The 16,779-nt window shown below is 32.5% G+C and overlaps 1 protein-coding gene and 1 long non-coding RNA gene across 2 annotated transcripts in view; one reads left to right on the plus strand and one right to left on the minus strand.

Annotated features, from left to right (window-relative positions):
- Positions 1-16,779, plus strand: part of Dsk (Drosulfakinin) — a 53,896-nt gene that overhangs the window by 8,556 nt on the left and 28,561 nt on the right. The gene's annotated exons all lie outside the window — the stretch shown is intronic.
- On the minus strand, positions 820-3,480 carry LOC112552345 (uncharacterized). Its single transcript, XR_016139606.1, has 2 exons — positions 2,618-3,480; positions 820-2,208 (listed from the first exon to the last, which is right to left on the minus strand). It is a non-coding gene; the product is annotated as an uncharacterized LOC112552345 (long non-coding RNA).

The following is a 16,779-nucleotide window of genomic DNA, read 5'->3' on the forward strand; positions in this document are numbered from 1 at the left end:
TCAGAGTAAAGAAAAAAAATGTTTAAAATTATTTTAGTTAATATTAGTTATCAATGGTATCAATTATTAAAAAAAAGATTCTCGAATATCGAAGTTGCGACGTAACAGCGAGCGGTTGAAGAAAAACTAAGGGCCTGTGCACAATGGAGGAATAAGAATAAATATTAGATATTAGGAATAAGAATTAAGAATTATTTTATTTTAAATCAAGGATATAGACTGCATTAATGTACAATAAAGGAATTAGGAATAAAAATGACGAAATATTAAAACTAAAATATAATTTAGATTGTCGTGAACATGGCCGATCATAAGCACGTTACAGAATATGGAAAATTTTTGTGAAAATTACGTAGAACAAGAAAATATGGGTAACCATATTAAAGATAGTGACGAATTAATAAGATCTAATAGAATTAATAAGATCGTATCCACATCTGTGGAATAAATAAGATAAGATTATAAAGATATAAATAAATGTGACAATTCATAGCAAGAAGTAGCTAATGTAATGCATTTATCTGGTAAATATTTTGTTTAATAAAAATAATTTTATATATTAAAGTAAATTCAAATAATGTTTGCTTTGACTTTTCTATATTGCATTAAAATATGAGAAATCATCAGTAGTTGTAGAAATGTTAGAGGTTAGAATGTGTGATATAGATTCTGTATTGCAGATAATGTGTAGCATTTATATTTTTCAGTAAAGAAATGCGTAAATGGTCGATGATCTAGATTATGACAATACTATTCAAAGGAAAGACAAAAACAGGAAAACATGCCAAGTGGTTCTGCATGTAATAAAAACAAACCATGAGATTTATACGAACACATGTCATTTATCAACAAGCATATATATAAAAGAAAATAATCTATTTTTTGCTAAAATTATGAATTTATAACATTATTCATTATTATTACTATTAATATAATAATTATTTTTTTAGAATTATGTTTTTATGTTACCAATTCTGAATTCATTTTCAGATGCAAAAGACTTCTTTGCATCTAAAGAATTCTCTTTGCATCTGAAAATAAATTTAGAATTGATGACATAAAAATGAATTCTTTCTAACCTTCTGTGCTGTTTAGATATACAACATTTATCATTATCATTTATAAGCTTTACAGATTATTTGCATATATAGATATGATTACAAGCCTATTATCATTAGATAAAATATTTCATTTGTGTTATACAGATAATGAAACAATATTATCATTAGATAAGTTTAGCAAGAAATAACTCATTGAATCAACATTTAATTGATGTCGAAATCATCGAAATTACATTGTAAAATTATGATTTCAACATCAATTAGACATTAATTCAACAAACCATTTCTTGAAAAACATATTTTGTTTGCGTTATATTGTGATATAATGTTAAGAATCATTATTATCATTAAAATATATATTTTATTTGCGTTAGGCCCTGCGTACAATGGAGGAAATATTAGGAATAAGAATAAATATTAAATTGGAATAATGAAAATAAAAATTCAAAATAAAAATTAAATGTAATGCACAATGAATACATGTAAGTTTAAGATACAATTATATTTTATATTTATTTATATTCACTGTACGTTGTATTCAATTTTTATTCCGAATTTTTATTTCCAAAATTTAATATTTCTGTTCCTAATATTTATTCTATTGTGCGGACTCTTACATTGATATATTGTTATGAAACAATTTTATTATCAGATAAAACATTTTGTGTTACACATAAATATAATATCATTATAAAAGGAAATTATTATTAAAACTATTATTTACGTTATACATTTTTATACAAAAAAAAAAGAAAAGAAACATAAGTTTAATAAATAATAGTAATATTAAAAGTTGTCTCCATATGTTTCCTCTGGAAATGTAATCGTATTGCCAAATTACTTCACCGTGTGAACTGTTCATCCAAGCAACTAAATTATCATGTTGATTAGCTTCAATTGTATCTTGATGGATAGAAGTAGGTGCTATAGACAATAAATAATTGTATGCTGCTCGCCGTTGACCTTGTTATAATATTGTTTTCATTATTTTCAATATCGATACATTGGCTTCGTATCTTTCGTTTATTTCTGGTCGTTCAGATTGCATAGATATTATGAAATTGTGGAGGCATACAAGCCCCAATTATTCTTTCAACTTTGTCGACATTCATTCTTATAGGTTTTGAAAGTATTTTCCAACGTGAAGCTAAAATCCAAAATGCACTTTCAATCATACATCTAGCACGTGATATTCTGTAATTATATATTCTTTTTCTGTAGTAAGATGTTTTCGAGGAAAAGGCTTCGTTACATGACAAGACAATTCAAAAGCACTGTCACCGACAAAATAATATGCTGTTTTAATGTTAATATCAGGAAAAAAAGCATGACGTGATGGTAGATGTAAGATATTATTTTTTATGCCTTAACCTATTTCTAATCTATTGAAAATTCCACCATCATTTTCACTTTCATAAGCTCCAATGTCTACCAACGTAAATTTATATGCATGATCACATGCAGTCAAAAGAACAAGCTTAAATGTTTTTTTATAATTAAAATAAAGAGATCCAGAATTAGGGGAGTGCTTGAATTAAAATATGCTTCCTATTTACAGCTCTCGTGCAATTGGGCATGTTCCAAATCTGACTAAATCCCTTACAGATACGAAACCAATCTTTTTCCTTAGGTTGTTTCAAATAAATGGGTAATATATCAATAATAACTGAGCAAGTTTCAATAATTATAGTACGAATAGATTCACCCACACGGTAATGTAAAGCAATAGATAATACGGATTCTCTACTTGTTATATATCTAACAAAAATGATTAAGTGTGTGTATATATATATATATATATATATATATATATATATGTTTATCAAAAATAATTTGATTATATATAAAATAAGAAATTAAAATAATAAATATCTTAGTGTTATTAATAAACGTTGTTCTGGAGTTGTTAATGACTTTCTTAAGCTTGTTTTAGTTAATAATGGAGATATGGATCTTTTTCAAAAGATCATTGTATATTTCTAATGACATCCGAGTATAATGAAAGAAGAACTCTTTATCATTTTTAAATTCTTCGATTAGGATTGAAAACTCATCTAAATAATTTTTTTGCAAATTAATGGACGAATCCACCAACGTCTGTTTCTCCATTGTTTATGTTTTTGTTTTTTTTTTCAATATAATTGCAATACTTATTTGGAAAGCCAAAGATAAGCATAATAATAAAGCAAGATTTTTCTTTATAGATATAAATAATATAAATACTTTTGATTAGATTTAGAACAGAAAGTAGTTTTACAATGAGTCTCGATAGCGTACATCAGTGATGTTAGGAATTTTCCGGCGAACGACCAATCAAAAAGGTTTATATTTACAATGGGCCAATCAGCAATATGAGCAATCGGATTCAACTTTTTTTCACTATTATATCTATATATCAATGTCTTATATCTTATTTGTATCCATTGTATGTTACGTTTCATCTCTATTTCCAATTTTTATTCCTAATATTTAATATTTATTCCTATTCCTAATATTTCTTCCATTGTGCGCAGGCCTAATAATAATAACAGATTCTAAGAATCTTCGACAATATTCGGAGAACTTCGTGACTATCCAATAAGCAGTCTACCTATATGAATTATAATAGCTATAATGAACACATAATTTTATACATTAAATTATTTAACAGGTAGCAAAAATCAAACATGCTGTCACTTCGTGACGGCAAAATTGTGACAGAAATCGGATAAGGCCTGCTGGCATAATCTATCAGCAAATCGGTAACAGAAATCGAACAAAATTCTGCGTTTGTCATTAAATATAATAATTAGAAAACTACTGCTAGATTGTGTCCGCTTCTCACATGCAAAATTTATCAAATTTTCTATATAAATAATATCATAATCAAAATTTGAATATGCATTTATTATTTACGATTTTTATGCGCTTGATGCAAGATGTAATTGTCTAACAAGGAAGTTAACGAAGCGTAATACCTGGGAAATAATATATTATATAAAATGTATAATATTTGATACATTATTTGATACATTATATAAAAATCAAAAGAATCATGGTGCAACTTATATCTTTAAAAAGCTTTTTATAATTTATTTGTGCTGTAAAAAATATATTAATTTCATCATTAGTAAAATAATTAAAAATTATTTTTTTAAAATAAAAGATAGAAAAAGTAATAGAGACATTATTTTTCAAGATTTTTTAGTAATAATAATATCACAATTTAAATATTTACGAAACAGAATTTGCTCGATTTCTGTTGTTAATTTGTCAACAAATTATGTTTGTAATTCCATCTCCATCTTAAATCGAAATTTTGAACTGGGAAGCATCCAAGGATTTTATTCTATATCTATTAATAAATATAGATTAAGAAGGAGGAAATTTGTATTCCGAGGATTTATAATTATTATATTCATTGAGTAAGTGCCAATTTATTTATTTCATTTATTTCATCAATTCTTAACATTTGTCGATCAATTACGTCACAAGGCTCGATATTCCAAGGTAGAGTCGGCGAATGCAGACTGATAAAAACGAATCAAAACTACTGTCATGCAGGACGTAACACTGTTTTTGCTTACAACAGCTGATAAAGCAGATTGTGCTTTATATCTGCCGCAATTTTGCTGTCACGTTATGACGGCGCACTGTGCTCAATTTTTACTGCGTTTTTGCTGTCAGTATTTGATATGACAGATTTTGTATAATATTTGCTGTTATAGTAAGACAGCATGTAATGCTTGATTTCTGCCGCATTTTTGTCGCATTCTATGTTGTCGCATTCTGCCGCATTCTATGTTGGCAAGCTGCGCCACAAAAAACTAAGTTTAATTGGGAAGCAGCAGCTTAGCAACAGCTTCGCAGCAATCTGTTGCGAAGTTATGATCAGATCTGCTGGTATATTGCCGGCATACTGCTGGCATTTTGCTATCTGGGACATAATATTCCAGATAGCACAGAGAATCCAAAAAATAATTTATTTTGAACCCATTCAAATTATGAAATGTATTTCTCTCCTGAGATATTAGCTGAAATCTCATTATAGTATCTCTGATAATGCCTTGAAAATAAATCCATAAAAGCGATGTCTTAGAACATAATTTTTTCGTTATTTCATTAGAACATGATCAAAGATTTCATAAACGTAATGTCTTTTATTTTATCTGGTTTATTTTATATGGTTTCTAGTTACGAGAAATGACACGCAATTACATCCATCTATTGACCGTGCCATGTACTACTCACGGATGATTGTACCAAAAGTTGTCTTTAGGCCGGTATTGATAGTTGAATCTTATATTTAAGATTGTCTTAAGTATTGTTTTAAGAGATTACCAACCAATCACAAAGCTTGGTATCTTACGACATTATTTAAGATCTTAAAATTGTTTTAAGAATTAATTATGAATATCAGCTTATAAGGCGTTTTTTGATATTGTCTTAGGTCAGTATTCATAGTCAGTTTTTATATTTAAAATCGTCTTAAATAAGTTCATACAGCTATCTGTTATCTTAAGATAATCTTAAATATAAGAACTGACTATGAATACCGAGCTAGTGTGATATTTAGTGTGATAGTTACTTCTTATATGTAAGATTGTCTTAACATTTCAATCAATAAGATAGCTGTGTAAATTTACTTAAGACTTAAATATAAGAATTGATTATGAATACCGGCTCTAAAGATGTTGTTAGGTCCAGCGGACTCCATGATTCTTTTCTTTTCCCAAAAGTGTTATTAATAACATTTTTTTCTTATATAAGAATAATGGTTTCAACCTTTCATTAATAAGACAAGAAAGCAAGAGAAAGAGAATTGTAACCGCTCCAACTATTCAAGAATATTAGAATATTAGAACATTCTTTTTATTTAATAAAAAAAGAATATTATTGAATATTATAAATCGTTAAGTTGGATCTGTTGCAAGTCTGTATATTAAGCATAAGTATACAACGGACATGAGCGAGACACGATATCTAATGTTAAAACGGTCATCGGCGTGTTTCGCGGGATAGCGTCGATCGGGTGTGATCAGGATTGCGAAGAGAAATAAAATATATAATAGAAGTGTTTTTAATATGTACACGTATGTATGTTTGGAACAATCTGAACTTATTTATAGTATTGACTGGCGAACTTCATTCTCTTATTTACAATATTTACAGTTTGTTTTCCGGAATTCGGTTTTTAAGGATAAACGTATTCGCTGTTCCGCGAAAAGTTGTGCGGATTCCGGGAATCGTTACAATCGCCTTGCTATCTTTCCGCGAAATCCGGCGCGTTGCGGTAGTAAGCGCGCGGGGCGCGACGTAGCACGGCGTCTCCGAATGCGTGCGGTGGCCGATCAGCTGATTGTCTGTCAGGCGTTTCGTCTTGTCTTTAGTCTTTAGTCTGGTCAGATTTCTTAGTGTCGGTCCACAATAAGTATTTAATCTTTAAGTCGTAAGAAATTGACCAATCATAGTCGATTATTCTTTTCATATTCGATTATAATTGGTCAATTTCTTAGTTCTTAAAGCTTAAATCACCTATTGTGGACCGACACTTAGGCTGGAATCAGGATATTAGTGCTTGCTGTGGCTTGGAGGCAGGAAATTCCCTGTTCTTTTGTCGCCAGTAATGGAATTTACACACAAGGGCCTACTTCGGGGCCCAGGCTAAGAAGTATCTTAACCTGTGAGAAACTTGTGTACTCTGGAGATAGAAAACGATCGGCCAGAAGCTCTTGGCTCGATAGGAAGCGCCCTAGATCGCTTTCTTGAATGGGTATGTCGAGATCACTGGACTAGTCTACTGTTTCGCCGGTGATAGGTCAAGATCGTCCGCCGGAGTCTATTAATATACCCGCCGGCCGTAGATCGGGAATAATCGGGTTTTGGGATCGATTCCGGGGATGATCTCGCCGAAAGATTCGTGAAAATTCGTTGAACGCGTTCGGCGATTCCGCGAAGGTGTTCAGTGGCACGATCGGTAGCGGGGCCAATGGCGGTGGCCTAGCACGCGATCTATATATATATATATATATATATATATATATATATATATATATTCACATTCATAGCACGTAAATCCGTGCTATTTAGCTTTGTATTGCGTCTGATAGTTTACGCGAATTTACTCGACGATGGGATCGCGGAGAAGGATCACCGTGTCAGTACCCCGACGGATGGTCGGTCGGGGACTTATAATTAAGATTTATAATTAATTAATGGGAGATAATTCGGGTGTGTCGTTATATCATCCCCTCCTTTATATGTCCGAACTTGAGTCTGGCAACCGAAAGTTGGAGAGTGAGTATGGAAACGGGGCCATCCCCTCTCCAACAAAAGTTCTGCTTTCAACGCGAAATTGGCGCCGAAATTTATCGGCCCCCTGCGCGTGCCCTCGCGCAAGGTTGATTCGCACGAGTTCGTTACTCTCTTAAGTAAACGGCGGTGTACGGCGTTTGTCGGGAGATTAACAGGCGGTGATGGTACGGGAAGGTTTGATTTCGCGGCCATAAATCAGGAATACGGGTGTGTAACCCGTCGTCTCGTGAACCGTAGTATTATACGCGAAGTATGCATTCGTCTAGATGCTCGTTCTAGCGCTTATGTTCGCGCCCCACATATTGCGAAATCATTGTTTTAATCGTGCAGTTCGTACGCTCCGTCGGGTTACAATGTGGAGCGTAGGAGAGTGTGAACCGCTGTTTAATGCCGAGAGCTTGTAAGAGATGGGTAACGGGCGCGGAATGAAATTGTGCCCCGTTGTCTGAAAGGACTTCGTCGAGACACTCGTGTCGGTAAATTATATTTTCGGCTAGACTTCGTGCGATTGCTTTGCCGGTGGCACTTCGTAGCGGGCACATCTCTAGTCATTTTGAAAACCGATCTTGCATGTTTAACAGCCAGGTATCCGCGATTTGGTAGTGGTCCTACCAAATCCATAGTAACTTGCTGCCATAGTCGATTTATTTGCGGTGACGTGCATCGTCCCCAGAGGCTTATTTTATTCTACTTTGTAAGCTTGACAGCTCTCGCAATTCCGGACGAAACGCGCGATGTCGCGAAACATTCCGGACCAGTAAAATTCCTGGGCGGCTCATGCGATCGTCTTCGCGATTCCGAGATGTCCGGCGATTGGTTCTTCGCGTTTCATCATCTCGGCGCGTTCATGAGAGGGTACGCATTGCTTCCATTGTTCCTGGAGCGGGGTTTCATGGAAGTTTAAGTCGTGGAGCACGTGGAACAGCCGTTTTTGCCGAACGCAATAATCCGGGAGTTCGTGTGGATTGACGCGAACTCTTTTTAATATACGGTCGTACCAGGAGCACCACGACTTGCTGACAGCGACGATATCTGTTCGCCGAGAAAGTGCATCCGCCACGCGATTAAAGGCCCCTTTTTGATATTAGATATTGAATTGATATTGTTGTAATTCAAACGTCCAACGTCCCAGTCTTTCTGATGGTGATTCTAGGTTTTGTAGCCACTTCACTGATTGGTGATCCGTTATCACCGTGAATTGATATCCTTCGAGGTATCCCCTCATCTTATTAATTCTCCAAACGACCGCGAGATACTCCAATTCCGTGACGCTGTAATTATACTCAGCGGGATTCAACATGCGGCTGGCGTAGGTGATCACACGTTTTCCTTCCGAAAAAAATTGAGTGAGCACTGCCTTGTGAGCACTGTATTGCATCTGGTAATCGACGCGAATTTATCCGACGATGGGATCGCGGGGGAGGATAAATATCGTGTCGGTACCCCGACGGATGATCGGTCGGGGGCTTAGATTTATAATTTATAATTAATTAATGGGAAGTGATTCGGGTGTGTCGTTATATCGTAAACATCCTGTCTAGCTCGAATGTCTTATCCCGCTACTTCAGATTCCCAGAACCAACATCCTTCTTCTACAAGAATCAGACTCTAGCTAGCCTATGAAAACGGGGCTCTTCTGGAGCGCACAGCACTCATTTTCATTTTTTCATTCAGTGCATTAAATCACTCATTTTTTTCATTTAATGCATTAAGCCATTATTTTCCATTTTTTCATTCAATATAGAAGCTCATTTATCCGGCACTATTTTTCTAAATTCTCTTTTAGTGTGGGCCAGCATTTGTAATCATTATTTCTTTTCAATTTTTTATTCAACTAATAAATTAAAAGCAGTGAGCAAGTCAACTTTTCAAAAGAATATCCAGGTCCATTCTTTACTAATCTCGATCTTAATCGACTATCAGTAAGTCTTTTGTTAATAATGAAATAATTTCATTTAAGAATTTTTATTCTACCTTCTCTAAAGTTACATCTCTCTTTTCTTTACCCTTTTCCCTCATCTATTTTTCTCTCCTTCTCTTATATCAGTGCAGACTTGGGACCTCCGAATCTCGTTGAACGCCCTCAAAGGCTCCCGGTCGTCTTTACCTATCTTTTTCTCTGTTTTACACTGGTGCGGACTACTTGGGATTTCCCAATTTTGTTGAAGGTCCTCGAAGGCTTCCGGTCGCTCTTACCTACGCATTTATCTTCCTCTGTCTCTTCTAGTTTTCTTTTCCTGCCTTATTCATGTGCCAAATTTCTTCTTATTCATTTTCTCTTTCCCTCCGTAGTGAATCAAACAGAAGTGTCGCCTTCTAAAATTTGACAATCTGACCGTTAAAACGACGATGCATTTGACTCTGAACCTATCATCGACTTCGAAATTATTCCCCGATCCCTTATTCTCCGATAACAGAGAACCCCTGTTTTCTAATGCTGACATAGATTTTTCTGAATTGTTTGATCTCTCAACCCCTCCTCCAGAAAAAATTCAAGCCTACTCTCCTCCTTAATTTTCCATTATATACACACATACATATTAATTAAATAATGTCAATTTTTCGTTTTTATTAATTTAAGTTTATTCCCAAATATATTTTGTAATGTATTACCGGGTAGGATCATCGCTTAATATACTCTTACTCTCACACTCTCCTTACTTGAAATCCCATCCGATGGCCGCCGAACGATTGTAACACCTGCGATAACATACATGCATACTACTCGCTTACATCATTTCTCTTGCTTCTCAAAAACATGTACAATATTAACCATATTAAACATTTATTTTAATTTTAATTTCTCTTTATTTCTCTTAAAACCCCTCGTCTCATTCTCCCCGCTGATCGAACGAGGTCTATCCCTGATAATAAGAATTAAGTTTCTTGATCAGAAAATGATCGACCAGCGCGTCTGTGGAATAGCGTCATAGCATTCTCGCATCGCTGACCTAATGCCGAAACTTATCAGTATGCTCGGACTCGAGGAATCACGTTTCCACGCTTTGAGAGAGCAACTGTTCGCGTCCTTCCAAGTTCATTCGTATCCCGTTCGCAAATTTTAATTCTTAATTCTCACTTTTCAATTTACTCTGGGCTGGACGTAACAATGTCGTAATAAAGATGTCAGCAGTGCCAGAGAGGAAAGCGGTCATCCCAGCCTTTTTCGTGACACCGTAGAAATCGCCGTACATTACCGCCGCCAATGTTTATAATTGAGCTCGAAACTACAAGTCACATTTATTTTACGACACTGCCGATAAAATCATGTCCTATGAAATCGATGCGAGTCCATGCTACATCAACAAATTGTAGATGAAATGTATATATATATAATTTTATATATACATTCTATATATATGTACATATATACAGGGTGTCTCAGAGCCGTGGGAGAGTAGAAGAAATCAAGGAGAATAAAAAAGTCTTATATGATTTTATGATATTCGCTCTAATTTTCGAGTTATAAAATAAAATATCCGAACCAATAATTGTGACGCCGCGCTATAGTACGGTCTACTGCTCCTAGCTTACGGGCGCGCAGCGCGATGAGAGGGAGGGAGGGAGGGAGGGAGGGAGGTAAGGCCGTCCGCTGTTCAGGCGGCGACACGTATAATATATATATATATATATTTACGTTTGCGTAATTTTTTTTTTATTATAGACTAAAGTATTAATTAACATTGACATAAATATATACATTCAAGTTAAATATATACATTCAAGTGTATATATATATATATATATATATATATATATATATATATATTTGTTTGCGTACTTTTTCTTTTATTGTAGACTAAAGTATTAACATTGACATAAATATATACATTCATCAACATATTAATTCGATATTTTTATCGACATTTATTTCAAAAAGTTACAGAATATGATTTTTCGTTACGATATCGTTATGCCTGCATATCGACACGTAACGATATCGATAGTGTCGTTACAAAGTTAGAGAATAACTGCTGAAAGACGTTTAAAAATAAAACATCTTTAGAACTGTACTAAAAGTTATTTTGAAAGTATCTTTTTGATATTGTCTTAAAGATGTCATAATTAAGTTCTGAAAGACGTCTCAGAAAGTGATATCTTTAATACCTTATTAAAAATCATCTTAAGATGTCTTAAGATATCTTTTTAAGAAAGTTTAAAAGATATCTTAGACGTCTTTCTTAAAAGATGTCTTTTAGACAAACATATTTATTGTATCTTTTGATATTTTTACTGCTTATCTTTTAATATTTTTATTTTAGAGAATAATGAAACAAATTGACTCAGGTGTAGAGACAATAGTTGTCTTTAAAAAAAGTATGTGTTTGCATATATTGCTAATTGTAAAATTTTTTTTAAAGCAACTATATGTATATCTTTTTCAAATTAATTGATAATTAATTGATTTATGTTATTATACTATGTACAAAAATATTAAGATAGTTATAAAAAATAAATAGTTTACAATTTATTTATATTTTATTTTTCATATTTTATCAGAATGTGCGAGAATAAAATATAAAATATAAAATATAAAATATCATACAAATCATCTTTCGAAATCTTATCCAATCATATGTGTTATCTTTCATTGTCTACTTTGATTCTTCTCCGAAATATCATTGTCGATATTCACATAATAAAGTTTGGCGTTTAAATCTTCGACATCTTCATATAATTTTCTATAAATAATTTTTTTGCAATATCCTCACAGGAAAAAATTCAACAGATTAAGATTCGGGAATTTTGCGGTATAAAAATATTAGAGACTAAGACATATAATTCCGAGATCATTACAAATTACTTAAACGAGCAATTTCCTAGACGTTGAACAGATCAGTTGGACAGCATCTATTCTTTAAATTTAATTAAATAAATTCAACACATATCAATCAGAATACAAACAAAGGATTATTCGAGCCGAAGTTGGATGACAATACATAAATATATTTTAATAAATATCAAGAGACACGGTAGTGTCTCGGGTGTCAAGGGTGTCGGATGTCGGGTGTTAATTGAACACTATCATGTGACTTTACGCGAGTTGGCAAGATGCGAGCACCCGTAATTATCAGATCTCAATAACAGATAAACCGATCAAATTCTAAATAGGCTCGATCAGATAGCTTGAGTTTGACTTGCATAAAAAAAGTATTTTCATTTTTCTGTTACGCATCCTACGAACGGAGATATTGCTACGTAAAGTCTGATTTGAAAATTTCTACTTTAAGAAATGTCGTCATCGTCGTCGCTCATGTATGGTTACAATTTCTATTACGATTGATCCAATGTACACCGCCCATCAATGACACTGGGTGATCCTACAGTGATCTTGACTTATCGACCTGCTTTATCCGCAGGGTCTAAAAGACTTTCAAGATCACTGAAAGATGCACTGATAGTTTACTGTTCATGTATATCGTCTTTATATCTTTAACCACATTATAAACTAATCTATTAACACATTTAGTCGATAACATATTCAATTAATAATACGATATAAAATCTTGCGGAGTCGATAATACAGCAATATAAAAAATGATTCATCACACGCATTTTGCATTGTATAATAAAAGAGATACTAGAACTCCTATAAATAAAGTGCGTAAACTAATCACGTAAATAACAAAAAAATGCATATCATTATAAAATTATCTTTTTAAAAAAAAGATAAAAAGGATGTTAAATAAAGGGACATACGTGCCCTACGAGCGGAGATATTGCTATACAAAGTCCGATTTGTAAATTTTTACTTTAAGAAACGTCATCATTATTATTTGTATAAAAGATTTGATATGATCACTATTTTCAAAAAATAAAATCTAAGCAGTAATATCTTTAATTTAAAAATAATAAAAATCAAATGATATTTATATTTTTTTATCCAAGACTCTCTTTTCTAATCCAGGTGGTAGTAATTATTTAGTATTATTATATAGTAAAATTACTTTATTCAATCTAAGTTTTTATCAAAGAATTAAAGAGTAACAGTATAAAACAAATGATAAAATTTTATTTAAATAAAAAAAATTTTATGCAAAAACATTTGGCGCTGCTCAGAAACCTCTAAATATAAAAAAATATGAATAAATATATATATATATATATATATATTTATATTAAATATATATTAGATTAAATATATATATATATATATATATATATATATATATATAAAATTTCGACTGACTGAAAAAAATAAGATGTCACAAGAATAAAAATATTTGTCAGCGTATGTATAAAATAGTTGTCAGCATATACGTATGTGAGTAAGTTATGCGTTTGTGCGACTAGAATAAAATATAGAATTTTAGTTTTAATTTCTTGCGTTCAAATGTTGCAAATTGTAAATTCGAATAGGTTATACAGTTACGAATTGAACGAATTAGAATTAAGTATAAGATTTTAATTTTAATTTCTTGCGTTCGTTGTGAATTGTAATTATCATATTAAACAATAAATCTTGCCTTTATTTATAACATTCAGCTAATTTCATCATTAGTTTTACATTTTCATTATTTTCCTTATTCGATCAGCGCCAAGTGTTTTTACATAAAAAATTTTTTTATTTAAATAAAATTTTATCATTTGTTTTGTTTTTATCATTTGTACTGTTACTCTTTAATTTTTTGTGATAAAAGCTTAGGTTGAGTAAAATAATTTTGTAATATAATAATATTTTGAAGCTAAATAATTATTACCATTTGGGTTAGAAAAGGAAGTCTTGAATGGGTTAGAAAAGGGAGTCTTGAATGAGTAAAAAGACATACCATCATATCATCATCAGATATACATATTGTGATCTTCTATCTTCAACTTGTTATAAAATCTCCAAAACTCAATCAAATCACTCAACTTTTTTTTTTAGAATGAAGCTAGAATTGTCAGCTGTCAAATGACATAGCTGTCAAATAACATAGATGCAAACTCTAGTACTTCCAAAAATGAACTAGCGTCATCTGTTACAAAAATGCGATATGACTTTTCTGACAATCCAATATAATTTGGCTAAGGTGGATTTGTAGCTTAAGGCAGGGTTGGGAAGTAACTCGTTACTTGTAACGAAGTTACAGTTAAAATTATTTTTTTTTAATAACTTAACTTCCTTTTTTCCATTTATAAGTATAATTTAATTATATTTTTTTAGTAACTAATAACAAATTTAATAATTACTTTCATCGTATATGTTTCAAATTTATTTGTCGTTGTTTAGTGCTATTGTGTCAGTTTATTCTTGTTTTATATTTAATGATAAAATGACACAATGGCTACGTTCAGCAGAGAAAGCTGTTTTGCAATTGTTGTGATGGATTTTTATTAATTTCTTAGTTTCTCATGGATCTAAATGTATAAATTAATCATATTTAAGAATCTTACACAGTTGCAAAGCTGTTTGAGTTGAACACAACCAATAGCATTGACAGCTTCTCACACTTTTAGGCTATGTTCGAAAACATTTGAATACCTCATGTATCATATTATCTTTGTTTTTCACCGAATGTTAAATAAGAATAAAATGATGCGTAGGAACACTCGGATGACGTTCTCAAACTTAGTGATTGGTTAAATGTAAAATAAGAACGAATCAAATTTGACTGCTCTAATAAATTTAAAGTTTTAAGTCTCGCCTAATGTCGTTGCAATCAGTTCTTAGAAATATATTACAAGAAATATATTAGAAATATAAGATTTTTATATTTAAAATAGCAATAAAATATTACAAGAAGTAAACAGAGAAGTAACTAAAAAGTAACGATTCGTTATTTTTTGAGTAATTATAACTGTAACATGTTATTTTTTAAAATCGGTAACTTATAACTAGTTATTTTTTTAAAGGAAAGAACTATAACTGTAACTAGTTACTATGGGAGCATCCCGTTCCATGTTAATATTGATCATAGTCCCAATTAATCACGTTGCGATTGATTATCGTCCCGATTGCCCACTTACTATTGTTATCACTGCGATTAATAATATTTTTTACTTTATATCAAGTAATATGTGTCTACTCTAGTACGCGGGATATTCGTTTTTTCCTAATTCTGCCGAATCTTACATGTTACAGTAATAATTAATTTCAAATTTTGGTAATATGAAAAGAAAAATTAGTTTTCCAGAGATTATGAATATATTATATATCAGATGTACTATATAATTCATTATATCTATATTGTAAGAATTAGACGACCGTAAGCGGTCATGAAAGAGATTCGGAATATAAACACTAACAGAGAGGGAGCCGTCGTGGTCGTGCAGACTAAGTGTCGGATTGGTAGACGAGGGATCCCGAGTTCAAATCCAGTCGGTCTCCGTTAATTTTTTTCCGAATCTAATAGATATCTTTCAATCTCAGAAGTGGGATTCAGCCTATGTTACCTCAGAGAAGATTCAGCCTATGTTACCTGACAAGTCGATCGTTCAGGAGTGAACGGAAAAAGTCGGGGGTAGTACTCCAAAGTCGTTGTCGGTCGTTCAAGAGAAATGAACGGGAAAAAAGTCGTGGAGTAGTACTCCAAAGGAGTCGTGTCGGTCGTTCAAGAAAGTGATCGAAAGTCGGGAGCAGAAGCTCCAAGTTTCGGATAAAAATCCGATAGAGGAAGACTCGGTACATTCGGGACGAATGTAATACCAGAATGGCCGAACTGTAAGAATTAGACGACCGTAAGCGGTCATGAAAGAGATTCGGAATATAAACACCAACAGAGAGGGAGCCGTCGTGGTCGTGCAGACTAAGTGTCGGATTGGTAGACGAGGGATCCCGAGTTCAAATCCAGTCGGTCTCCGTTAATTTTTTTCCGAATCTAATAGATATCTTTCAATATTTATCATTTCATATAACGGATAATAGTGTAAGTGTTTTACTTAAAAATAGTTATTTAAAAATTTACGTGGAATAGTATAATCGTGGACCTCATTTCGCAATGTAGAAACGCATTTTTTTTCCGATAGCACACATAGTCGTTGACTATCAGGATGTGCGCTATTGATAAGAAACGCGTTTTTTTTCCCAATGACACACATTATCTGATAAGTTAATAACAGTACATGATAAAATCATGACAGAATATGATCAATTTCAAAATAGCCAATCTGGATGGTGGTCAATCGGAACGGTAATCAATCGGGACGGTGATCAATCGGGACGATGGTCAAACGGGATTGTGGTCAATCGGGACGGTCAATTGCAACATGGTCAATATCAACGTAGTCAATCGCAACGTGGCCAATCGCAACGTGATTAATTGGGACTGTGGTCAATCTTAACGTGGTCAAATGAGTGTCACTTTTTACAAGATAGCTTTCCCAATCCTGATATTTACAAGACTATAACTTGGTATCAGTTATTGATATCAAATCTTTTATACAAATAATAATGACGTTTCTTAAAGTAAAAATTTACGAAAAGGACTTTGTATAGCAATAT

This window comes from Pogonomyrmex barbatus, unplaced genomic scaffold (assembly GCF_055798465.1).
Source record: "Pogonomyrmex barbatus isolate J1 unplaced genomic scaffold, ASM5579846v1 scaffold23, whole genome shotgun sequence".
NCBI classification, from domain to species: domain Eukaryota; kingdom Metazoa; phylum Arthropoda; class Insecta; order Hymenoptera; family Formicidae; genus Pogonomyrmex; species Pogonomyrmex barbatus.